This window comes from Syngnathus acus, chromosome 14 (genome assembly GCF_901709675.1).
Source record: "Syngnathus acus chromosome 14, fSynAcu1.2, whole genome shotgun sequence".
Lineage (NCBI taxonomy): Eukaryota > Metazoa > Chordata > Actinopteri > Syngnathiformes > Syngnathidae > Syngnathus > Syngnathus acus.
The window spans coordinates 4,622,890-4,645,777 of NC_051099.1; the positions used below are offsets into that span (position 1 = coordinate 4,622,890).

The 22,888-nt window shown below is 42.5% G+C and overlaps 1 long non-coding RNA gene and 27 other non-coding genes across 28 annotated transcripts in view; 19 read left to right on the plus strand and 9 right to left on the minus strand.

Moving 5' to 3' along the window:
* LOC119134140 overlaps positions 1-22,888 on the minus strand; it is a 38,051-nt gene that overhangs the window by 9,743 nt on the left and 5,420 nt on the right. The window lies entirely within an intron of this gene.
* trnae-uuc lies at positions 15,553-15,624 on the plus strand. Its single transcript has one exon. It is a non-coding gene; the product is annotated as a tRNA-Glu (tRNA).
* Positions 15,714-15,785, plus strand: trnae-uuc. Its single transcript has one exon. It is a non-coding gene; the product is annotated as a tRNA-Glu (tRNA).
* Positions 15,875-15,946, plus strand: trnae-uuc. The gene has a single exon. It is a non-coding gene; the product is annotated as a tRNA-Glu (tRNA).
* trnae-uuc lies at positions 16,036-16,107 on the plus strand. Its single transcript has one exon. It is a non-coding gene; the product is annotated as a tRNA-Glu (tRNA).
* trnae-uuc lies at positions 16,358-16,429 on the plus strand. The gene has a single exon. It is a non-coding gene; the product is annotated as a tRNA-Glu (tRNA).
* trnae-uuc lies at positions 16,519-16,590 on the plus strand. Its single transcript has one exon. It is a non-coding gene; the product is annotated as a tRNA-Glu (tRNA).
* trnae-uuc lies at positions 16,680-16,751 on the plus strand. The gene has a single exon. It is a non-coding gene; the product is annotated as a tRNA-Glu (tRNA).
* On the plus strand, positions 16,841-16,912 carry trnae-uuc. The gene has a single exon. It is a non-coding gene; the product is annotated as a tRNA-Glu (tRNA).
* trnae-uuc lies at positions 17,163-17,234 on the plus strand. Its single transcript has one exon. It is a non-coding gene; the product is annotated as a tRNA-Glu (tRNA).
* On the plus strand, positions 17,324-17,395 carry trnae-uuc. The gene has a single exon. It is a non-coding gene; the product is annotated as a tRNA-Glu (tRNA).
* Positions 17,485-17,556, plus strand: trnae-cuc. Its single transcript has one exon. It is a non-coding gene; the product is annotated as a tRNA-Glu (tRNA).
* trnae-uuc lies at positions 17,968-18,039 on the plus strand. Its single transcript has one exon. It is a non-coding gene; the product is annotated as a tRNA-Glu (tRNA).
* Positions 18,129-18,200, plus strand: trnae-uuc. The gene has a single exon. It is a non-coding gene; the product is annotated as a tRNA-Glu (tRNA).
* On the plus strand, positions 18,451-18,522 carry trnak-uuu. Its single transcript has one exon. It is a non-coding gene; the product is annotated as a tRNA-Lys (tRNA).
* On the plus strand, positions 18,612-18,683 carry trnae-cuc. Its single transcript has one exon. It is a non-coding gene; the product is annotated as a tRNA-Glu (tRNA).
* trnae-uuc lies at positions 18,773-18,844 on the plus strand. The gene has a single exon. It is a non-coding gene; the product is annotated as a tRNA-Glu (tRNA).
* trnae-uuc lies at positions 19,095-19,166 on the plus strand. The gene has a single exon. It is a non-coding gene; the product is annotated as a tRNA-Glu (tRNA).
* Positions 19,256-19,327, plus strand: trnae-uuc. The gene has a single exon. It is a non-coding gene; the product is annotated as a tRNA-Glu (tRNA).
* trnae-uuc lies at positions 19,417-19,488 on the plus strand. Its single transcript has one exon. It is a non-coding gene; the product is annotated as a tRNA-Glu (tRNA).
* On the minus strand, positions 20,431-20,502 carry trnae-uuc. Its single transcript has one exon. It is a non-coding gene; the product is annotated as a tRNA-Glu (tRNA).
* trnae-uuc lies at positions 20,753-20,824 on the minus strand. The gene has a single exon. It is a non-coding gene; the product is annotated as a tRNA-Glu (tRNA).
* trnae-uuc lies at positions 20,914-20,985 on the minus strand. Its single transcript has one exon. It is a non-coding gene; the product is annotated as a tRNA-Glu (tRNA).
* On the minus strand, positions 21,075-21,146 carry trnae-uuc. The gene has a single exon. It is a non-coding gene; the product is annotated as a tRNA-Glu (tRNA).
* Positions 21,397-21,468, minus strand: trnae-uuc. The gene has a single exon. It is a non-coding gene; the product is annotated as a tRNA-Glu (tRNA).
* Positions 21,558-21,629, minus strand: trnae-uuc. Its single transcript has one exon. It is a non-coding gene; the product is annotated as a tRNA-Glu (tRNA).
* trnae-uuc lies at positions 21,719-21,790 on the minus strand. The gene has a single exon. It is a non-coding gene; the product is annotated as a tRNA-Glu (tRNA).
* trnae-uuc lies at positions 22,041-22,112 on the minus strand. Its single transcript has one exon. It is a non-coding gene; the product is annotated as a tRNA-Glu (tRNA).

A 22,888-nucleotide genomic window follows, 5' to 3' on the forward strand; every position in this document is an offset into this window, starting at 1 on the left:
GAAACTAAATAAATTCCAAAGGTTTTGCCAAACTTTTCCACAGACTAATTATTTGCACGTGTAATGGACGTCGGTCATGTTACGACAAGCGTTTACGTGAGGCTGTATAACAGAAGGTCCATTACGAGGAGCAAGTAGGTGTGACGCGTAAAAGCAATTAGCACACAAATTGGACTTGTTGTGCCTGCGGAGCCTTTTCTCATTTCTCATTACCCCTGCTGCTCCTTTCATTGCTCCAGTGTGGCTTGCACATTTCCACGTCTTTATAAATAGTCAACTGCTAATATTTACTCCTCACTTTCAAGCCCGGGCAGAAAAGGAGCACGGTACATTTTGTTGCCGGGGCAGGAGGCGGCGGGAACTAACTGATGCCCTCATTAATTCTGCAGAGGGAAACAAACAGTTGTCCTTTCAGGGCCTTGTGTGATTTTTTTTTTTTTCTTTGTGGAGGGGCCCAGTTGAGTGACAGCAACGCTCTTGTTAGGCAGCTTTGTATTATGAAGCCGTGTGTGCGTTTGCATTCATCACGACATTTTAGTGAGCCAAGTATTAACCCACAAAAGAAACCTGCAAGCAGCAAAGGAGAATTTTGATGTGGTTTAACATTCTGTCTGGGGCAATAGAAATGTCGACTGGTTAGGATCTTAAGTTTTACAGACCGTAAAATAGTTTGGGTGGATCAATACAGTTGTGAGATTGAGCAATTACAGCAGTTGTGGTTTATTTTTGTTCGTGTTGTTTCTCAAAAGAAACTTTATTTTTATTTATTTTAATCTATTTTTTATTTTTAAATTGAATGATTTTACAACATTTTGAATCGTCCCTTTTTTTTATTATCAGTAATCATAATGATGAATTAAACGTCACTATGAAGTATGATGTCCAGTCTTTTGTACAAACATAATTCATTTAATTCCTCATTTTTAAATCTGCAAATACCAACACGTGTGAATATAATCTCAAATCTCTGATAAATGAGTCCAGTGTAGTGGAAATTTTTCATGCTACGTTTAATGTTACGCTCTCGCTCGGATCAGCCCGTCAGACGTTGGTAAATGAAGATGAAGTTGTGTGACCCGCAAGTTCCTCTTGCTGGTCCTTTCCTCTCCATTTCCTCCTCCCTCTGTGGTGAAACCAAAGTCTGAAAGTTTGATGCTTGTGCATTCCAACACAAATGGATTCCCTCAAGATTTTGCGTCCCGATCCTTGTTCCGCAATGCTTGCAGCGCAATTCAGAGCTGTCAACAGCCATTAACGTACATGGATTGCGGCGGCAGATACCTGTCTTGTGGCATAACATTTGTGTCGACAGCTTTTCACGATAAACACTTTATAGAATTTATGAGGCCAATATGAGGAATTTATCTGAAGTGTTTTGTGTCTTCTATGTATTTCATATGGCAGCAATTATGTCATATGAAAAAGTGACTTGGAAAGAAATGTGAATTGTGCATTATGAGTCTCTTATCACATACTTAAGGATAACAGTGAAAACAGAACAGGCTTCACTTCCTAAGTACGTTTGACAGCAAGGACTCGGAGCACTTTATAGTGATGGACGGCCGGTCTCCTGAACGTGGAGGCCCTCGTGCTTCTCTTCAGCCTGCCAACTGGGGATTAGCACTACCACATTGACTGCTGACCCCCACAGCCCCTCCGCAAGTGTAACCTTGGCAGCCCGTTGCCATCGTCATAACATTGGGGACTGGCCACGCCTCCTTCACTTGGTGTCGGCATACCTCCGTGCACCTCCATCAGGGGAGGGGTGAAATGCCAACATTCCAGTTTGGAAGGCGTTTTTTTTGTCGGAGGGATTTCCTGATGGCTTTTGTGACAGCGTGGCACAATTACTGCTGCTGAGCAATCACTGGCAATGAATGAGTTGGACACTGGGTCAAAGGTTCAGTGGAACATCTCATTTGGAAGTGCCAAACTATTGGAACTACTCATAGAAAATGTTTCTGACAAAAAAAGATACCATTTGAAAAATAGACAATTCTGTGCAATCATTTTGTGCATTTTTTTTCCCCCAAAAACTAATTCCTCAAAATTTTAATATTATCTAGATATGTTTGCGCTGTTTGTCAAACCAAATCCACAAAAATTATTAGGCTCTCATTGGAGTACAGACCCAGTGCAAGCACAACTGAGTCCTGCCATCTAGTGGTTAATGTTGATATTACACTAAAAACTGCTAGGTCAAAAACAACCCAATTTGGTTTGAAAACTGGACCAACCTTGGAAAATGGGTCAAGTTGTTTAGCACAAAACAACCCCCTGAAATTCCTGCCAATTTCATTAACATGCATTTTATACAAAGTAATATTTAGAGATTGTTTTTTTTGTTGTTGTTGCAAACATCAGACCATTGTAACATTTCAACATCATGGAAAACAGGAGAAGGGGATTTTGCCTTGAGGCTTCTCAAAAGTTTTGTATCCTTATCAGTTTCATTGTCTCAGGTTGTGTTGCACTTGAAGCACACAAGGGCTAGATTTGCTTTAAATTAGATCATGTCGATGAAATCAACTCCATTTCTCAACTAGGTGCAGCTGTGTGTCCATCTATATTTTGCTTTTGCTTTCCGAAATCTCTTTGATGAGGACTGTGGCGCGAATCCCGAATCTGTCATCCTGGCTATATTTCACAGATATGACTTTCCATCTATCTCGGAAGCTTTGCCAGATTTGGAATCCGTGCCTTTTGGGTGCTGTGTTTTGCATGAGAGGTGTTTCAAAGAATGGGAAATTCTTCAACATTTGAATTGAGTGTGTTTGATTCTTTCAATTTGCCTTCTGTGGTCAAGGTTAGCGCACACATGCCACTCAAGCAGCTTTAACACATGCGGGGATGAATGGAGGGATGGAGATCATTAGAAAGACATTAGAATACTTTAAAATCCTCGTCTCTAGATTTGCGTGCTCAAACTCAGAAAGCCACTCCGTCACTCTCGATACAGAAATATTTTAGATTGCATCTCACAACACTAGAGCTCCAAGAATTGCATGAAATGTTCGCCTTCTGACTGTCATGTAGGGTTGTATAGTGGAAGTTAGCACTCCCCTGTGCCCCTGACACTTTGACCCTACAAATGAAAAGGTCACACAAGATGGTTCCCACATGAGCGACCCCGCTTGCCATTTTCCTTTAATCATCGTTGGCCCTGGATGGGAGGAACTATTTAATGTCAATGTTACAAGAACTTTCTGTTACCTGTCTTCATCCGTGTTGAATGTCTGCTATGAAAGAGTCACTCATGTATTAGAGATTTCATAAAGGAGAATATGCATTATGTTTATTTGTGAATTCCTATCAAGATGCAGCTTTGGCCTGTCAAAAATGGTAGCACAAAATGAAACTTACAATTCAATTCAGGCAGGCTGGGCCACTCGAGGGTTTGTTCTGGGCCGCATGTGGCCCGCGGGCTGCCAATTGAACACCCTACATCCATTCGTGTTGTAGTACTTAGTATGTTTTCAAAAATGGGAAACAAAGGTTTCTCGACAGTGGTTGCGAAATGATTTTTTTTTTCCTCCTTGATATATAATATCCAAGCCTGAAAGATGCAGACCTGGAGACCTTCTCTCCTTTCTCTGCTATTGAAACGGCACTGATCCTTTTAATGGCCATATCAAGCATGAAGCTGAGCTCCATTTCCACCATACTCGGACTTATGCAAAATCTCTCCTGCCAAAATCAATTACCACCCTCCGAGCCGTCGCTGCTGCCGCTCACGAAGCCCAATGAGGCAGAAAGCGGTTGGGTCGTACAATACCGCAGAATCAAACTAGTGGACTTCCTCCTTCTCCACATGCCTGAGCAATGTGTCAGAGCAGCCACGGCCAGGCCAGATGATTTATGAGCACCTTTGCTCCAACCTCCTCCCTGCAGCCAGGAGGACAAAGTTGCTTCGCAAATCAAAGTCCTGATGTGTTCAATCATAACTTGGGAGTGAGATAGTGAGATATGACTTTTTTATGACGATGTTTTCTTGTTTTTCTTATCTCCATGTGTTGGCTCCTCTTTGTGCTTGACCTCGGTGTTTCTCTTCTATGCTCTCCTGACCTTGCATTTTCCTTGTTTTGGACAATTCCCGGCTTGCGCAGGCCTCCGACTTGAGGCAACAAACGTTTCCTGCACGTCTATTTTTCTTGCTGACACTGACAGCAGTACTAAATTTTTCATCCAAAGAGACTGGGCAAGTATCGATACCAGGTATCGGTTGGGCAGCACCAAAGATTTCTCTAGCATTCATATTGTAAACATTTATAGATCCAATTAAATCACACAAGATGGTTACGGGTCGCAAGTCCATTTTGTGCATCTCATAATGACAACTAGACACAGCAGAGAAGAAAGATGGATCAAATATTTACTTGCTCCATTGCCTAGCTGGCCTCTTCTGCTGAAGTATCCAATGGAAGTAAACACAGTTATGTGAAGGATCATCAACAAAAGTCAGGGTGACGACAACGTTTCCATGAAAATTATATCGATGAGCAATATTCCTTCGTTTCTTGTCATGGTTCATTTTCCAGACTGACCACGAGTGTTTTATTACGAGAGGCATGCAACACTTAGGAGTAGAAAAAATATTGCTATAATTCATACTGGCACGTAAAGTTCCTCTCGGGTTTTACAAGCGCTTCCAAAAGACGGAAGTGCTGATTGGAAGCATGTTCATGTTGAAACGCACACCACTTATCTTCTTGCATAAACACTTCATTGTTTATCTCTTAGGAATAGAAAAAAAAAGACATCTTTGAAATTACATTCTGCACTAGAGATGTCACTTTTAATTACACACTACCTTTGTGTTTCAATGTTTCTACCTGCTAAGGATTTATGATTTGTACCAGGTGGGCCAAATAGCAACTGGATGAAACCAAGCAGTGTTATTTGACGGGAATTTACAGAGTCAGAAATTACAGTACAGACTTGTTTTACAACATTTGACTGAATCTTTGAGCAAGAAGTATTTTAGCTGGCAAGTATAATTTCCTCTTGCAAGTTACAATAGAACTTTATCCCAAATTTGAACTGCTCAGTTTTAATGACTTGTACATTTTCAACAAAGCTTGCTTTTATGAATGTATATAATAATATTAATTATATTATTATTATTTTAATATATAAATAATGATATATGATTATTGTTATTATTATATTAATACATACATAATAATATTATATTAATATTATTGTAATAATACATAAATATTCTTCTCATAGAAGAATCTAATAGAAGAATATTATTATAAAAGAAAAAAAATGGCACGGGACCTTTAATAATAGTGTTTGACATCACTTGTTGTCAACAGATTATTTAAATCAGAACAATTCAAGTCAATTGTATGGTATTGTTTGGAAAAAAAAAAATGGACCACTATTAGAGGAATGAATTTCTATTCTTGCTTTGTAGCTAACCCACTTTGTAAGGTGCTGATGTTAGATATTTTTATAGGCACAAATGGGTAATCAACTCACAGATGGTGTACGTACGTACGTACTTTGGATGGAATACTATGAATGTCTGGAAATAATTTGATCCTTTGATATGTCAACTATTGATCTATTGGTTGAGAGCTGGTGACAGTGACTTAGTGTATAGGCCTACTGTATATCCTGTGTGTAATATCGTTTGCTCTGAGGGAAATCCAGAGTTGGCAATCTGTTTTAGCTTTCTAGTAAAAGCTGAAACAATGATATCTTTATAATAAATTACATGAAGAAAAGCTTTTAAGTTTGCTTGAATGTTTATAGCTATAACTAAAAAGTCAGTGTGACATCAGTATTGATTTCAAATTTATTCCTGTCATTTTGAGTTGTGGCGGTGCAACTATGAACTTGTAATTTGTTTATTTAGTCAGAGACAGATTTGAGATATGTGTGTTGAATTTTCATTTTTTCAATTTGCCTGTGCTTTCACCTATTGTGTGACATATTATTGAGACTATTGTTGGCTTTTGTGAGCCAGAACACCCAGAACTGACACTCATCAGTGATTTGTATAACTTCCTCTAATCAGAGTCTGCACAACGAGCCAGCAAACCGTCATTCACAAAACAAAGATGCACTGCAAATGTAAGCATCTGTCAAAGAACTAAATCCGCTACGTCTTTTGGCTTGCGTGCAGAGATATATTGCAGAATGAAGAATTCACGAATCTCGCTTTGCACAAAAAGATCAACTGATGTCACCTTTCATTTAAGGTTCATTGTTTCTGACTCAACTGTGAAGCACCAACACATTTAGCCTGATGAAGAAAACAAATATTATTTATTTATTTATTTTATTTTAATTTTTTTTTTTTTTTTAGTGCTTTAAGATACAAGTGACTGAAGTTGATTTATTTTCTTGAAATGTCAAGTGCCTGTGTTTTTAATGTATTTATTTAGTGCAGACTTGAGATATGAGCACAAATGTGTGTGTGTCTGTGTGTGTGTGTATGTTGGGATTTCTGAACTGATTAATGGTGTTTCCATTCAGTTCCATGGGGAAGGATGATTTGAGCTATAAATGTTTTAAGACAAGAGCATAGTCACATAACTATATCAACTTGTATCTCAAGGTATTACAGTATTCATTTCCATAAGGGTTTTATGTATTTTCCAAATGGCTCTGTATAACGAGCGCCATAAAGTTCTTTTAGCTAGCTACTTATGAGTCTCAACATGACCCTGCAGCAGACAGAAAGCTCAAACATTTCAATAATCTAACCTTGCACATGAGTGTGTTTTCCTCAGCCAGAGCGGCCATCCAAAACTGCATGCTGTCCAAATTGACAAGTCAAAATACACCATATCCAACCCGGACCAAGCCTTTGTTTCCAAAATACACCACAGCTCTGCTATCCTATCTGTACTGCTTTTGATTGCCTCTTTTTTGTCTTTTAAATTGTCTCACTTTCACTGTTTATCTCTCATTTTCACATTTAATAAGGTATGCTGGGATTCTGGAAGGACGTGACCTTCCCGGTCAAGCTTTTTTTCCCCCCCTCTTCAAAAAGGTAGACACTCTTATGACTGCTGAGTTTGAACCACTATTCCGAGATGTGTGAGCCAAAAACTGCCCCAAAAATATTTGAACAATTTTACTTCAATTTCAGTTCTCATCAAAATGGTGACCATCTTTTGATTGATCAACTCACCCTTCCCCAATCGTCAACCTAATCTGATGGATCATAATAATTAACCCGATCTGATCAAAATCCACAGATAACCAGAAACCATCTCAGCATTTTTCAAAGTGAATCTAATCCAGCAGTTAGTGGTAAATAATTGTTAGGTGGACATTCCGTGAATTTCACCGTGTCACTTCCCTGGAGCAATTGTGACGTGATTCACCTGATAGCGAGCCAAGAGGTCCTGGGATTGATGTACCGTGTTGTGTAGATCTTGGGAAAAGTGTTTGAGAAGCAAATTAGCAGCTCTTAATTGTAGGCTACAATGTCATAAATCACATCAGTCCATGCGTGATGCAGCAGCAGCAACCTGGAAGATCATTCAAGGCCTCTCAAAGTCTTCAGACCCAGGAATCAGATTGGAGAAAAGTGCAAAGTGAGATCACTAAGTCACACCTCGAGTGAAGACGAGATGACTACATAATAGGAGGCTCCTCGTGCTTGGGTTCATTGTGAAGACGTATTTGATGAAGACCTTTGGCCATAGCAGGATTTTGGTTTCGGGTCAGTGTGTGGACACATGCTGCCAGGAGCTGAATGGCACCCCACCCTCCTTAAGACAAAAGGTCAGGGGGCCAGCTACATCAATACAGCCTCCTGACCTCAAATCCTCAACCCCCTGGAGCACCTCATGTCTCTTTAGTATCTTAGCCATCAGGACACGAGACCCTGTATGCCATTTAGAAAAAGACAGATGACAATGACCAGACAGTCAAGTAGTGGAGAATCTCCAAAGTCTTGTAACATTGGTGTTCCTTGGCCTGCCTTCACTTTGAAGCCTCAGGGGAACCAACCGTAAATTGGGCTTCATGGATGCGTCAGGTACCTGCTGTGGCTAGTCGTTAGTCCTTAAAGACTTTTATCACCTTGTGCTCAATCTGGGCTTTCAACTAATGTGGATTACATATGCAACCACTGCTGTCAGCCTTCACACCCGAATGAAGCATTGTCCCAATGGAATCCGAATGAAGCAAAGCGTTAAAACCGCATGGGATTATTCGTTTCCATTATGAAGATGTTCGTAAACTCTCATGAAAGGCATGCTTTTCTAAAGTGTGTTCATCCACAATTTCACAGGAAACTCAGTAAACTGAATTTTATGACAAAATTGGCAACATTAGAAAAAAAATGCGAACCAGATAAAAAAAACTCCTGACAAAAATCAGGATGAATAAAAAGAACAGAAAAAAAATACAATGTGGAAATTTTGAAAAAGCATTTCTGGTGTTGCTTGAGGATTAAATGTCCTCGCCCTTAAGACTGTCAAAATGTCTGTACCTAAAAAAGGTGATGGTTTTGGCAGGGAGGCTTTATAAGTTTCATATCCAATAAAGCGTCTTGTAAAGACGGTTTGAGGGCTAAGTATAACTTTGACCACAGCAAAATCAGCGCAAGATAAATTTAACCTGCCAATGATTTTAACAAACACGTGAGCCACCACTAACTTGTTCCAGATACACCCTAGATATGTGAAAATCAGAAAATCAATACATTAATACATATTTGACATTTTCTTATTTTAATAAAAAAAATATAATCATGTTTTTTTAAACTCAAGATTTACAATTAACATTTTTAAGGGGCCATATTAACTTTAAGAAGCTCTTAGCCATGCTTAGCTTAGCCTTATGATACCTAGCCATGAAATACTTATTACTGCAAACTGCATGCTTAGATTAAAGCGAGCGTAATGCTAACAAGATGACTTTCTACTTTCTTTTCACTTGCATCGTCGCACCGCACACATGCAAGCAAGCAGAAGTCCAGTTTGACTGGGCCGTGCAGTCCTTCCATTAAATGCTCCCACTGTCTCGCCGCGGGGAGACTGAGGCTGTGCGGCTGAAGACTAAAATACAAGTAAACTCCTTCTCCACCCGGCTGCTTGTAAAAACCGCGTGGCTTCTAAAATGCTGTATAAATGTTTTGACACTGGGGTGACCAAAAGGCAGGCATCCTCTCTCCTTATTAAAATGGTAAGAATCCATCACTAAATATGTATAACACAGGGGCCCCGAAGGGAAATAGATGGAATTATGTATTTATTTGAACCACATTGCAGAATGTGCCCCCCCGTGACAGCTCTGCCGCTATAGAACCAGAGATTGAAAATATACTGAGCTCTTATTTGGGTTTGTGCTGACCATAAGCAGGCATACAAATCAGAGCCGAACTGAGTCAACACGTGGATTTCAAGGTTTATTTGCGTCTTACAGTGCCACGCTCTCAGAGTTGACACTTTTATCAATTTCAGGATATAGTGGCCTCGCCACTTTTAAGTATTGTGCCAATAAAGTTTATGTCTAATCAGTGATGGTGGTGAATTTGTGCCTGATCTTGTTTGGTATATTTTGGGCCCCAAGGCTGCACTTTGATGGTTCTTCTGTTTGCCTTGTTGGCGGTGGAAGAGGTGGGGGAACAAAACTAGATCACTCGTGTGGTTGGTTTGAAGCAACACCACGTTGTTGTCAAGTTTTTTTTTTTTAATGCAGGGGCATACATTCAATATGGATTATGAAAGCCCCAAAAATGTGGAATATTGGATGATGATGATTATGAAAACCTGAAAAATATCATGTTTATTTGAATCTCTCATTTAAAAAGATTGTAGTAAATTAATCTTATTTTTTTATTTTATTATAATCATATTTCTCTTGAATTATATGCCTTGCATTTTGTTTAGACAATTTAAAATATTTCAAAGGAAAAAAAGGCCATCATATTAGTATCTCTTTTTTTTTTCTCAGCAGATTTAATACATATTTCAAAACATGTTGCAAAGCACATACTCGAGTGTTGTAATATTCCTTTTATCCTATTTTATCACGTTAGCCGCAGTAGCCACGGACTTCCAAACCTTGTTTTTCTGGTCACAATCTGTCAGTTGACGGTTGTTTATGGCGCCACTGACCTGCGTTGCGTGCTGGATAATTAATAATAGTCTGATTCATCCCCTTCCAAATGCACGCGTAGGATACAGCATAGCTCAGGCCAGAAAATCCCTCATGATTTAAACCACCAAGACTGTGTGCTTCCTGTACAGCCAAGCAACAGCAGCAGGAGGTCTCAAATGACTTATGTGACATGGTACATTAATGACATAGGTGAAATAAGTATGTGCAGATAGATGTCATTTATGTCATGTGGAAGGCATTTTAGTCATGTCCAAAAGATATTTGGCACTGTTGTCAAGATGTCATGGCCTCTGAATGAATGTTTTTTTCTTCGTTCTTTTTTTTTTATTGGAGTGGGATTGTTTTTTTATTTATAAATTTTAATTTGCATAAAATTTGAACAAGCAAAAGTTAAAAAAAAAAAATACAACAAACAATTATGTGTTATGGTTTACTGATAACAAGTATCAGTGGCAATAGCAGCCTTATTTTAGGGCATTTGTATTCGTGACGGCGTCCGATACCAGTATTGATCGCCCTCCTGTGGCCGTTTTACCATCAGGAACTGGAAATTACAAAATTAGAAAAATAGAAGAATATAAAATTGCTAATAATTCCAATACATTTTAAAAGCAGAATGTTACATTGGGATACAAAAGTGTTTAAAAGTATGTCTTTTTTTTTTTTTTTGGAGGAGGAAGATTTTATGTATCAAAATTACAGGTATCGGTACTTGGTCTCGGTCTTTTGGAAATGATACATTTTTTGACACAAAAGCTGTTTTGGCTCAATTTCTCACTTAAACATCTCTTTCATGGCCGTTTACAGTAAGTGTCCTCCCTCTTGTGCTGCTCGAATGGGTGTATCACCTAACAAGTTGTTACAAACCTTTCTTGTCCTTGTTTAATGAACCTTGTAATAGTTGAGCAATGTCGGAGACGTCATTCAGCTCATGTAAAGCTTCCTTCCCATCTTCCGTTATGGTTGAGGCACATGGCCTCATCCACTTAACATGCGTGTCATCCGTGGCTAGACAAAAGGGATAATATGGGATTGAGTGCTAAACTTTGTGAATCGTGCTCTGGGCGAATTTTTTTCAAAAGGTCAACTACAGAAGGACCTGAGCAACAGGTCATGTAACAAAACAAGCAAAAAAAATATTGCTATTATATATTTATATGGTGGCAGAAATTGTTTTTATATAATTTAATCCAGATTAAATTATAGTATTATACAGTATTTCCAAAATATTAAATGTTAGATATGTAAAAAAAAAAAAATCAAAAATGAAATTAATACAACAAAAATACACCAAATGTGATGTGGAGTTGTTGAAAATGTTTTAATGTGAGTTTTAGAGGCTTGAGATCATCAATCATAAATATTTTGAGGCTTTGGAGGCCACAAAAACACCAAGTTAGAATTAGGCAAGGTTTTGAGAATTTGAACAGTTCATAGGAGCTGCGAGGAAGCGGGCAGATGTTTGGATACAGAACGAGAGCACTTAAAGCAAAAACAATGCCTCTGTGTTCGAGGGAAGACAGCTATATACTGTAGATACCTCAGAAACCGATCCCATATGGAAACCGGTTGCTGGAATTCTCTCTTTTGTCTTACAAGGTCACAATAATTTGGGTTTAATGAGTTTCAGGTTTCATTTTCTGTACTCAGTTTACATTGTATCAGGCAAACTGCTGTAAAAAAGCCCAACAACATGACAAAGCCCAAAACTGATGTCCCTTTCCTGCGAAAAACTAACAAAACTAACCTTTAGTAGATCTAGTCTGGCTCAGTATCTGCTGCAGATCACACTGAGACATGACCTCTCCTCTTTCCTGCTGCAGGTCCCCAAAAGCCCATCAGGCGTTAGATGATACCTCCATTTTAGCTCACAAGAAAAATACACATGGGGGCAAACAGTTTCAGAGGGATCATAAGAAAGGATCTTCGAATGGGAAACATCTCGCCCTGTCCGGGGAGGTGAAATCAAGTATGACAGATATGACTGATAATAAATAATATTGCTATGCACTGTAAAAAGTCTCTTCAGGCAAGTGGATGATGGGGGGGGGGGATTACCGGACGTTTTTACACTTCATTTATCCGCATTTTTGAAGAAAAGCACACGAACACACACATGCACACACGCAAGAGCATGCCAGCATTACACAGGGAGCTAAATGCCTTGCTTGAGGGCACTTTCTAAACATGGCTCTCCACTGATGCAGGAAAGACCCCCGCACAGACAGTTCAGTGTTTTTAGTTTTCCTGCCAAAACAAAACAAAAGTGCCTAGCAGCCATTTAACTAATTCACCTGCAGCTATGTTTAACATTAATCACCACTATGTTGTTGGTGCATCTCCAATCCATATTAGATCCTGCAAAATAAATGCAACAGCGAAAATAAATATACCTTTTAGCGACTTCAAACTGATTGTATTTCCGAAACGACATATGGTACCAATAGCAAGTAATTTTTCCAATTCCAGCTCCAATCACAGTTGGCTGCAATGCAAGTGAAGGAAAAAAGTTGGAACTTGAATATTGTTTTCCAGATCTTCACTGTTCCCTTCAATGACCTCTTACAAATAGAGCGCAAACTGCATGCTGATCCAGCTTGATACTCTTTCAGAGCACGCATCTTCTTAACTTGAGGAAAATATATCGTGTATGCGGTCACACTCGGGGATAAAACCAGGCTTAGTTAAGCCAACAACACTTTGTGATGTGTACTGCTAAGAAATGCCAAATGACATTATACTGGCAATAAGCAGTATTACGGAAATTGAGGTCAACACTTCTCACTATATCAACTATAATGAAACAATAGCCAAATAATGCTTATTTCGATGGAGACAGCCACAAAAAATAAAAAATTCCTGTAACTGGTTAAAATCGCATGACATCATCACCTGCGCCACAACTTTGACCTGGTTTTAGCAAGTCTTCTGTCAGGTGTATAATAGAAACTGTAAACTAGACTTGGACAAAAAAAATAAAGACACGCCAGTTTTTACAAAGAGCACATGTACCTGTCTAAGAAAATACGGCCCTTATTAGAAATTCTAAAACTGAACAGTCTTGAAGTCACACAATTTTTGCCAAAATACAAGTCACACAAAACTTTGTGTTCAAACCACTGTCATGCAAAAGGTCAGCATATTCAACAAATTTAATGTGGTCATGGCTTATAAGACAAAATGACTAACATTATTATATTTTGAGTTGTGTGCGACATTTCCTACTGCTGCCAAGTTCTAAAGCCTTTTAAAACAAATTTTTTGTCGGCCTTACGAGACCAAAAAAGCATTTTTCTATTTTCCATGTGCAACACAAAATCTGATTGTCAACTTTTGCCATTACAGAAAAGAAACATGTACAATAAAAGTGTAATGTAAAAGTGAAATGTAAAGAATTGCCTGTGAAAATGAGGAACAGGAAGAAAGGCCAATATAAAACGTAGAACCTGTTGAAAAGGCATTTCTGTTTTATAGGCTTTCACACTCCACTTGGAAGGCCCTTGTTTGTCTCAGAGAAAATGTATACGCCAGATGGGATTCATGTTTATTCATTTCATGAACTGGGACCACATTTAAATAACCAAAAGGTAATGTTTATAATAGGTAATCTATTCTGCAACATGGCCTAGGAATGACCTTGATCATCCCGCAGTGCAAGGCCAGAACCCTTCCTGGAGTTTCTAACATAATAACAAACTGTGAGGTCGTCATCGTAGTCTTCTAGAACTCTCCAGCTAACCAAAATAGCCAAAGTGCATTGGCGGGAGTCACTTTTTACGAGATACCGCACATGTAACGGAAAACTGTGTGGAAGCACGGGCATCATTATGGAACGCGTTTTTTTCTCAGCATTCTCCACATTTGCAGATTAATTTAAGCCTGATGTGTGATTCTCCTGTGGCTTCAGTATTGTGGTACGTTGAGGCCGGCTGCCACTGAAATGACCTCTAATTATCACAGCTTTAGTGTCCTTGAGAATGGGCGTGTGTTTATGTGCGCTCCAACGGTCTCCATAACCATTTAAATCCCTTTTAGTAACAATTCCAATGTGCGTGTGTGTTAAATTGTCAATAATTGTCAATAATGAGAGGTGATGATAAAGAAGAAACATTGGGAGCCATCCTGTGAATGAAATCCAAGAAGATCTGGTCTTCATTAATGCACTTTTTTGTTTTGCTATCTGGTTTTTTTTTTTTTTTTTTACGAGAAGATCGGTTCATTCAGCAGCTGTGCCCCACCTGGGGATGAGTGTGTATGTGTCATGTTTGTATGAGGGTGGATGCTGTTATTAGTTCATGGTCACCTTGCCTTCTTGGCAGACAGTAACGCCTGAGCGGAGTGGGAAGGCGGGCCAAGCCACACACACTTCATATGTGGCGTTGCTGTTTACGTCCCACCATTTCATTCTCAGACTACGATATGGATTACAATCCGAGCCAGTGAAGCTGCCTGGGATTAAGTGTTGGAGTCAGATATATTGCCTTGCATGGTTCTACCTGGGAGAGCTGAGGAGCTCAGAAAGCTGATACTCTCTCCTGGCATATGATCTGATACTGTAGGTTTTTACTCTCTTAGTCATTTGACACTACATAAGGCCAAAGCATTTTAAGAAAGTGTGCAACCAACCCTTGCCAGTCTCATCGGGTGATCTTGGATGGGAAGGCCCAAAATGCTCTAGAAAAATAATAATAACATGGGTCCAGCTCCCTCCGGGTTGAAATCACAGCTAGCGCCAATCACAGGGGCAAAGCTAAATTCCTGTCTGGAGATGCCAAAAGCTGTTAGTGCGAGCAGCAGTGTTCACTCACGGAAATATAACTGCGGGTAGGGAAGATGAGGAGGATTATTTTATAGAACTAAAACTAACACAAAGAGCGAGAGGTATTCATTGCCTGTCATTTGCTGTCATTTCCTCCTTACATCTTTATATAGTTCTGCTCTTCTTCGCTATTTCTTCATTGACCTTAAATGTTACCCCTCCCTTCCCAGTTTGATCTTTGAGTCCATCATGGAGTGACTGAATTTGCCTTATGTAGGTATAACTTTTGATAGTGGCAGGATAGTGACATTTCAGTGCTCGGCGACGTGCTATGTATTATAGCACTGACACTTTCAGGACACCCAAGAGTAGAAGTCCAATGTGGTCTAGTGGTTAGGCTCTCGGTTTCTCACCCAGGTGGCCTGGGTTCAACTCCTGTCATGGGAATCAACATGATGGCTAGTAGAAAAGTTTTATTCCCAACCCTTCTGCCGACTATTAAATTAATGACACAGTCACGAACAGGTATTGTCCCACTCCCATGTGGTCTAACAGTTAGGATCTCTGGTTTTCACCCAGGTGTCCCGGGTTCAACTCCTGGCATGGGATCTGGCACTTTTGCTAATAGAAACAATTTTACCCAACCCTTCTGCTGACTATTAAACTACTGACACAGTCAGGAAAGGGAGCTGTCCCACTCCCATGTGGTCTAACGGTTAGGATCTCTGGTTTTCACCCAGGTGGCCCGGGTTCAACTCCCGGCATGGGAACTGGCACTTTTGCTAATAGAAACAATTTTACCCAACCCTTCTGCCGACTATTAAACTACTGACACAATCCGGAAACGGAGCTGTCCCACTCCCATGTGGTCTAACGGTTAGGATCTCTGGTTTTCACCCAGGTGGCCCGGGTTCAACTCCCGGCATGGGAACTGGCACTTTTGCTAATAGAAACAATTTTACCCAACCCTTCTGCTGACTATTAAACTACTGACACAGTCCGGAAAGCGAGCTGTCCCACTCCCATGTGGTCTAACGGTTAGGATCTCTGGTTTTCACCCAGGTGGCCCGGGTTCAACTCCCGGCATGGGAACTGGTACTTTTGCTAATAGAAACAATTTTACCCAACCCTTCTGCTGACTATTAAACTACTGACACAGTGCGGAAAGCGAGCTGTCCCACTCCCATGTGGTCTAACGGTTAGGATCTCTGGTTTTCACCCAGGTGGGCCGGGTTCAACTCCCGGCATGGGAACTGGTACTTTTGCTAATAGAAACAATTTTACCCAACCCTTCTGCTGACTATTAAACTACTGACACAGTCAGGAACATCAGCTCTATCTCTCCCATGTGGTCTAGCGGTTAGGATCTCTGGTTCTCATTCAAGTGGCCCGGGTTCAACTCCCGGCATGGGAGCTGGCACTTTTGCTAATAGAAACAATTTTACCCAACCCTTCTGATGACTATTACACTACTGACACAGTCATGAACAGGAGCTGTCCCACTCCCATGTGGTGTAGCGGTTAGGATCCCTGGTTTTCACCCAGGTGGCCCGGGTTCAACTCCCGGCATGGGAACTGGCACTTTTGCTAATAGAAACAATTTTACCCAACCCTTCTGATGACTATTACACTACTGACACAGTCAGGAACAGGAGCTGTCCCACTCACATGTGGTCTAGCGGTTAGGATCCCTGGTTTTCACCCAGGTGGCCCGGGTTCAACTCCCGGCATGGGAACTGGCACTTTTGCTAATAGAAACAATTTTACCCAACCCTTCTGCTGACTATTAAACTACTGACACAGTGCGGAAAGCGAGCTGTCCCACTCCCATGTGGTCTAACGGTTAGGATCTCTGGTTTTCACCTAGGTGGCCCGGGTTCAACTCCCGGCATGGGAACTGGTACTTTTGCTAATAGAAACAATTTTACCCAACCCTTCTGCTGACTATTAAACTACTGACACAGTCCGGAAAGCTAGCTGTCACACTCCCATGTGGTCTAACGGTTAGGATCTCTGGTTTTCACCCAGGTGGCCCGGGTTCAACTCCCGGCATGGGAACTGGTACTTTTGCTAATAGAAACAATTTTACCCAACCCTTCTGCTGACTATTAAACTACTGACACAGTCAGGAACATCAGCTCTATCTCTCCCATGTGGTCTAGCGGTTAGGATCTCTGGTTCTCATTCAAGTGGCCCGGGTTCAACTCCCGGCATGGGAGCTGGCACTTTTGCTAATAGAAACAATTTTACCCAACCCTTCTGATGACTATTACACTACTGACACAGTCATGAACAGGAGCTGTCCCACTCCCATGTGGTCTAGCGGTTAGGATCCCTGGTTTTCACCCAGGTGGCCCGGGTTCAACTCCCGGCATGGGAACTGGCACTTTTGCTAATAGAAACAATTTTACCCAACCCTTCTGATGACTATTACACTACTGACACAGTCAGGAACAGGAGCTGTCCCACTCCCATGTGGTCTAGCGGTTAGGATCCCTGGTTTTCACCCAGGTGGCCCGGGTTCAACTCCCGGCATGGGAACTGGCAGTTTTGCTAATAGAAACAATTTTACCCAACCCTTCTGCTGACTATTAAACTACTGACACAGTCTGGAACAAGAGCTCTACAACTCCCATGTGGTCTAGCGGTTAGGATCTCTGGTTCTCACCCAGGTGGCCCGGGTTCAACTCCCGGCATGGGAACTGGCACTTTTGCGAATAGAAACAATTTTACCCAACCCTTCTGCTGACTATTAAACTACTTAGACAGTCTGGACCAGAAGCTGTTCCACTCCTATGTGGTCTAGCGGTTAGGATCTCTGGTTCTCATTCAAGTGGACCGGGTTCAACTCCCGGCATGGGAACTGGAGCTTTTGGTAATAGAAACAATTTTACCCAACCCTTCTGCTCACTATTACACTACTGACACAGTCAGGAATGGGAGCTGTCCAACTCCAATGTGGCCTAGTGGTTAGGTTCTCTGGTTTTCACCTAGGTGGCCCGGGTTCAACTCCCGGCATGGGAACTGGCATATTCGCTAATAGAAAATAATTTACCCAACCCTTCTGCTGACTATTACACTACTGACACAGTCAGGAACAGGAACTGTCCCACTCCCATGTGGTGTAGCGGTTAGGATCCCTGGTTTTCACCCAGGTGGCCCGGGTTCAACTCCCGGCATGGGAACTGGCACTTTTGCTAATAGAAACAATTTTACCCAACCCTTCTGATGACTATTACACTACTGACACAGTCAGAAACAGGAGCTGTCCCACTCCCATGTGGTCTAGCGGTTAGGATACCTGGTTTTCACCCAGGTGGCCCGGGTTCAACTCCCGGCATGGGAACTGGCACTTTTGCTAATAGAAACAATTTTACCCAACCCTTCTGCTGAGTATTAAACTACTGACACAGTCAGGAACAGGAGCTGTCACACTCCCATGTGGTCTAGCGGTTAGGATCTCTGGTTCTCACCCAGGTGGACTGGGTTCAACTCCCGGCATGGGACCTGGCACTTTTGCTAATAGAAACAATTTAACCCAACCCGTCTGCTGACTATTACACTACTGACACAGTCAGGAATGTGAGCTATCCTACTCCCATGTGGTCTAGCGGTTAGGATCTCTGGTTTTTACCCAGGTGGCCCGGGTTCAACTCCCGGCATGGGAACTGGCACTTTTGCTAATAGAAACAATTTTACCCAACCATTCTGCTGACTATTAAACTACTGACACAGTGAAGAACAAAAGCTCCACAACTCCCATGTGGTCTAGCGGTTAGGATCTCTGGTTCTCACCCAGGTGGCCCGGGTTCAACTCCCGGCATGGGTACTGGCGCTTTTGCTAATAGAAACAATTTTACCCAACCCTTCTGCTGACTCTTAAACTACTTAGACAGTCAGGACAAGAAGCTGTTCCACTCCCATGTGGTCTAGTGGTTAGGATCTCTGGTTTTCCCCCAGGTGGCCCGGGTTCAACTCCCGGCATGGGAACTGGCGCTTTTGCTAATAGAAACAATTTTACCCAACCCTTCTGCTGACTATGACACTACTGACACAGTCAGGAACATCAGCTCTATCTCTCCCATGTGGTCTAGCGGTTAGGATCTCTGGTTCTCATTCAAGTGGCCCGGGTTCAACTCCCGGCATGGGAGCTGGCACTTTTGCTAATAGAAACAATTTTACCCAACCCTTCTGATGACTATTACACTACTGACACAGTCATGAACAGGAGCTGTCCCACTCCCATGTGGTCTAGCGGTTAGGATCCCTGGTTTTCACCCAGGTGGCCCGGGTTCAACTCCCGGCATGGGAACTGGCACTTTTGCTAATAGAAACAATTTTACCCAACCCTTCTGATGACTATTACACTACTGACACAGTCAGGAACAGGAGCTGTCCCACTCCCATGTGGTCTAGCGGTTAGGATCCCTGGTTTTCACCCAGGTGGCCCGGGTTCAACTCCCGGCATGGGAACTGGCACTTTTGCTAATAGAAACAATTTTACCCAACCCTTCTGCTGACTCTTAAACTACTTAGACAGTCAGGACAAGAAGCTGTTCCACTCCCATGTGGTCTAGTGGTTAGGATCTCTGGTTTTCCCCCAGGTGCCCCGGGTTCAACTCCCGGCATGGGAACTGGCGCTTTTGCTAATAGAAACAATTTTACCCAACCCTTCTGCTGACTATGACACTACTGACACAGTCCGGAAAGGGAGCTGTCCCACTCACATGTGGTCTAGTGGTTAGGATCTCTGGTTTTCCCCCAGGTGGCCCGGGTTCAACTCCCGGCATGGGAACTGGCGCTTTTGCTAATAGAAACAATTTTACCCAACCATTCTGCTGACTATTAAACTACTGACACAGTCAGGAAAAGGAGCAGTCCCACTCCCATGGGCATGGGAATTGGCACTTCTACTATTAGAAACTATTTGTCCCCAACCCTTTAGGGCAGGGGTGTTGAACTCCAGTCCTCGGGGGCCGCGTTCCAATATGTTTTCTAAGTTAACCTCGTTAAACACACCTGCGTGAAAAGTAGAAACTATTTGTCCCCAACCCTTTAGGGCAGGGGTGTTGAACTCCAGTCCTCGGGGGCCGCGTTCCAATATGTTTTCTAAGTTAACCTCGTTAAACACACCTGCGTGAAAAGTTTTTGGTCATTTTCACGTTCTGCAGGGGCCAAACATTTCACGCAGGTGCACTTAACGAGGGAATCTTTGAAAACATGTTGGAACGCGGCCTCTGAGGACTGGAGTTATACACCCCTGCCCTAAAGGGTTGGGGACAAATTGTTTCTAATAGCAAAAGTGTCAATTCCCATGCCCATGGGAGTGGGAATGCTCCTGTTCCTGACTGTATCAATAGTTTAATAGTCAGCAGAAAGGTTGGGTAAAGATGTTTCTATTAGCAAAAGTGCCAGTTCCCATGCCAGGAGTTGAACCTAGGCCTCCTGGGCAGGAACCTGAGACCCTAACTGCTAGATCACATGAGAGTGGGACAGCACTTGTTCCTGTCTGTGTCAGTAGTGTAATAGTCAGCAGAAGGGTTGGGTAAAATTGTTTCTATTAGCAAAAGTGCCAGTTCCCATGCCGGGAGTTGAACCCGGGCCACCTGGGTGAAAACCAGGTATCCTAACCGCTAGACCACATGGGAGTGTGACAGCTCCTGTTCCTGACTGTGTCAGTAGTTTAAAAGTCAGCAGAAGGGTTGGGACAAATTGTTTCTATTAGCAAAAGTGCCAGCTCCCATGCCAGGAGTTGAACCTAGGCCTCCTGGGCAGGAACCTGAGATCCTAACCGTTAGACCACAGGGGAGTGGGACAGTTCCTGTTTGTGACTGTGTCAGTAGTGAAATAGTCATCAGAAGGGTTGGGTAAAATTGTTTCTATTAGCAAAAGTGCCATTTCCCATGCCGGGAGTTGAACCCGGGCCACCTGGGTGAAAACCAGGTATCCTGACCGCTAGACCACATGGGAGTGGGACAGCTCCCGTTCCTGACTGTGTCAGTAGTTTAATAGTCAGCAGAAGGGTTGGGTAAAATTGTTTCTATTAGCAAAAGTGCCAGTTCCCATGCCGGGAGTTGAACCCGGGCCACCTGGGTGAAAACCAGGTATCCTAACCGCTAGACCACATGGGAGTGTGACAGCTCCTGTTCCTGACTGTGTCAGTAGTTTAAAAGTCAGCAGAAGGGTTGGGACAAATTGTTTCTATTAGCAAAAGTGCCAGTTCCCATGCCGGGAGTTGAACCCGGGCCACCTGGGTGAAAACCAGGTATCCTAACCGCTAGACCACATGGGAGTGTGACAGCTCCTGTTCCTGACTGTGTCAGTAGTTTAAAAGTCAGCAGAAGGGTTGGGACAAATTGTTTCTATTAGCAAAAGTGCCAGCTCCCATGCCAGGAGTTGAACCTAGGCCTCCTGGGCAGGAACCTGAGATCCTAACCGTTAGACCACAGGGGAGTGGGACAATTCCTGTTTGTGACTGTGTCAGTAGTGAAATAGTCATCAGAAGGGTTGGGTAAAATTGTTTCTATTAGCAAAAGTGCCATTTCCCATGCCGGGAGTTGAACCCGGGCCACCTGGGTGAAAACCAGGTATCCTGACCGCTAGACCACATGGGAGTGGGACAGCTCCCGTTCCTGACTGTGTCAGTAGTTTAATAGTCAGCAGAAGGGTTGGGTAAAATTGTTTCTATTAGCAAAAGTGCCAGTTCCCATGCCGGGAGTTGAACCCGGGCCACCTGGGTGAAAACCAGGTATCCTAACCGCTAGACCACATGGGAGTGTGACAGCTCCTGTTCCTGACTGTGTCAGTAGTTTAAAAGTCAGCAGAAGGGTTGGGACAAATTGTTTCTATTAGCAAAAGTGCCAGTTCCCATGCCGGGAGTTGAACCCGGGCCACCTGGGTGAAAACCAGGTATCCTAACCGCTAGACCACATGGGAGTGTGACAGCTCCTGTTCCTGACTGTGTCAGTAGTTTAAAAGTCAGCAGAAGGGTTGGGACAAATTGTTTCTATTAGCAAAAGTGCCAGCTCCCATGCCAGGAGTTGAACCTAGGCCTCCTGGGCAGGAACCTGAGATCCTAACCGTTAGACCACAGGGGAGTGGGACAATTCCTGTTTGTGACTGTGTCAGTAGTGAAATAGTCATCAGAAGGGTTGGGTAAAATTGTTTCTATTAGCAAAAGTGCCATTTCCCATGCCGGGAGTTGAACCCAGGCCACCTGGGTGAAAACCAGGTATCCTAACCGCTAGACCACATGGGAGTGGGACAGCTCCTGTTCCTGACTGTGTCAGTAGTTTAATAGTCAGCAGAAGGGTTGGGACAAATTGTTTCTATTAGCAAAAGTGCCAGCTCCCATGCCACCAGGGTGAGAACCAGACATCCTATCCACTAGACCACATGGGAGTGGTACAATTGCTGTTCGTGACTGTGTCAATAGTTTAATAGTCAGCAGAAGGATTGGGCCAAATTGTTTCTATTTGCAAAATTGCCAGTTCCCATTTCAGGTGTTGAACCCGGGCCACCTTGGTGAAAACCAGAGATCCTAACCGCTTGACCACATGTCCTCTTCCTGACTGTGTCAGTAGTTTAATAGTCAGCAGAAAGGTTGGGACAAATTGTTTCTGATAGCAATAGTGCCAACTCCCATGCCGGGATTCAAACCCAGGACACCAGCGTGAAAACCAGCGATTCTAACCGCTAGACCACATGGGGGAGAGACATTTCCTGTCCTTGAACCCTAACTCTAAACCCTAACCTTAAACCCTAACCAACAACCCTAAATCTAACCCAAACCCTAACCCTAAACCCTAACCCAAACCCTAACTCTAACCCTAATGGGAATTGGCCCTTTTGCTATTAGAAACAATGTCCCAACCCAATAACATTGAACCAGCAAAAAGCACAACAAAACATCCACAGCCAATTCTGATAACGTATTCACATGCGCTTCCAATAATAAGTGGCAGTAAATCGGGGTTAGAGTTGACTCTGCTAAGGCCGCCAAAACATCAGAAGTTATAGATATGAATCTGGAAA